Source organism: Neodiprion pinetum, unplaced genomic scaffold, assembly GCF_021155775.2.
Source record: "Neodiprion pinetum isolate iyNeoPine1 unplaced genomic scaffold, iyNeoPine1.2 ptg000056l, whole genome shotgun sequence".
In the NCBI taxonomy this organism is placed as follows: domain Eukaryota; kingdom Metazoa; phylum Arthropoda; class Insecta; order Hymenoptera; family Diprionidae; genus Neodiprion; species Neodiprion pinetum.
The window spans coordinates 12,501-15,000 of NW_027184485.1; the positions used below are offsets into that span (position 1 = coordinate 12,501).

Below are 2,500 nucleotides of genomic sequence, written 5' to 3' on the forward strand. Positions count from 1 at the left end.
CTCGCTCGGCGTTCCCCCCGGCGTGGGCGCGCGCGGTTTGAAATGTGACACACCCGTCGGGCGAAAGGGAATCCGGTTCCTATTCCGGAACCCGGCAGCGGAACCGTTTACAAGTCGGGCCCTCGCAAGAGAGTTCGTCGGGGTAACCCAAAAAGACCTGGAGACGCCGTCGGGAGATCCGGAAAGAGTTTTCTTTTCTGTATAAGCGTTCGAGTTCCCTGGAATCCTCTAGCAGGGAGATAGGGTTTGGAACGCGAAGAGCACCGCAGTTGCGGCGGTGTCCGGATCTTCCCCTCGGACCTTGAAAATCCAGGAGAGGGCCACGTGGAGGTCTCGCGCCGGTTCGTACCCATATCCGCAGCAGGTCTCCAAGGTGAAGAGCCTCTAGTCGATAGACTAATGTAGGTAAGGGAAGTCGGCAAATTGGATCCGTAACTTCGGAATAAGGATTGGCTCTGAGGATCGGGGCGTGTCGGGCTTGGTCGGGAAGCGGGTTTGGCTGACGTGCCGGGCCTGGGCGAGGTGATGGTAATAACCGGATCCGAGCTCGGTCCCGTGCCTTGGCCTCCCGCGGATCTTCCTTGCTGCGAGGCTTCGGCGGCGGTTCGCCGTTGCCGTCGTCCTCTTCGGCCGCCATTCAACGGTCAGCTCAGAACTGGCACGGACTGGGGGAATCCGACTGTCTAATTAAAACAAAGCATTGCGATGGCCCTAGCGGGTGTTGACGCAATGTGATTTCTGCCCAGTGCTCTGAATGTCAACGTGAAGAAATTCAAGCAAGCGCGGGTAAACGGCGGGAGTAACTATGACTCTCTTAAGTGGGTTGTGGCTGGGTGTCGGAGCGGTGGTAGAGTGCTCGCGACGTCCTAGCTGCAACACACATGTGCCAACCGTCACCTCCTCGTGGTGAGAGTCGGGCAATGGGTGCGGGTATTTACAACCCGCATCTAGCTAACGACGGTTGGCTGTCGGCCGCTTAAAGGCGGCTCCCCTCGGGGAGTCGTCACGTGCCCACCGACCGGCCACTGGCGGGCGGCCGATAAACGGCGGGGGCTCAAGGGTGGGGGGGGGGGTTGCCAGCCCTCCCCACTAACTTTCAGCAGGCCCGCACATAAAAAGAATAAAAAGCAGAACCCGCCGAGTGCCTCAGCCCGGCGGGCCTGCTGAAACAAGTACCCGGGGGGAGTTAGCCGATCCCCCGGAGGTGGCTGTGGGGGTAGTGGACGACCCCACCCCAGCCCCTGATAATGAACCGCACCCTATTGACCCTGAACCAGCACCCGAGCGGTATGCCTGCGGTGACTGCGAGCAGGACTTCGCTACGAAGCGAGGGCTTGTAGTTCACCGCAGGATACGACACCCTGTGGAAGCTAACGCGGCCATCGAACTGCCCGGCGCCAAGCTCAGGTGGAGGCATGAGGAACTGCGGATGATGGCACGGGAGGAGGCTCAGGCCACCGAGCGGGGAGTGAGGTTTATAAACCTCCACCTCCTCGCTCTGGTCCCCGGTAGGACCCAGGAGGCAATTAAAGGAGTCCGGCGCCGGCCGGACTACCGAACAATGGTCGAGGCAGCCCGACGAGACCTTGAGGCTGCCCATACGCCCCCTGGGTCCCCTGCCAGATTACGGGGACGAAGGAGCCGCTCCATGCCATCACCGCGTCAACGCTCTCCCTCCGCAGATCCAGCAAGGGTACCACCACCCACCCCAGCGGCACCTGCTCCCGCTACTCCTTGGGGGCAGGACCTTGCCGGAGCTATACGTCGTCTAATCGAGATAGCCCGGCAAGAGGAGCATCATCGTGCCAACGAGTTGGCCGACATCGCTGATGATGCTCTGAATGGCGGAAATACTGACGCCGCCATAATTGAATGGTTAGGCAGGGTATTTCCCCCTGCAGCCGCTGCAGCTGGATCTAGGCGCCGCGAGCCGGCCGCGAACCCAATCCGCCAGAGGAACGGAAAGCCGCCGTCGAGGAGGACACTGCGCCGTCGAGAATACGCCAGAGTCCAGACCGGGTGGAAAAACAATAGACGTCACGTGGCTCGGGAGATCCTGGAAGGGGGCCCCAGTTCGACCAACCATACACTGGATGAGTTGGTCGCGCACTGGGGCCCACTGTTGGGGCACCCCTCAAGGGAGTACCCAGGTCCTTCCAGGATCCCGCCTGAGAAACCCGAGCTATGTTACACGTGGGACCCAATCTCCGCTGAGGAGATTGATGTCATCCAGGTCCCCGTGTCGTCATCACCCGGTCCAGACATGGTCACGGCGAGGCAGTGGCGCGCGGTGTCGTCATCTATCCGCGCGCTCCTCTATAATATCGTCATGCTCAGGGGGGGATTTCCTAGACAACTCCTGCAGAGCCGGACAATCTTCATCCCGAAGAAAAAGGTACCGGAGAACCCTGGGGACTACCGACCGATTTCGATCGGTTCGGTAGTGGTTCGACAACTTCACCGCATCCTCGCTGTCCGCCTTAGATCAGCCAACCTAACC

At 60.6% G+C, this 2,500-nt stretch overlaps 1 pseudogene; it reads left to right on the forward strand.

Moving 5' to 3' along the window:
- Positions 1-2,500, forward strand: part of LOC124224048 (large subunit ribosomal RNA) — a 7,666-nt pseudogene that overhangs the window by 1,927 nt on the left and 3,239 nt on the right.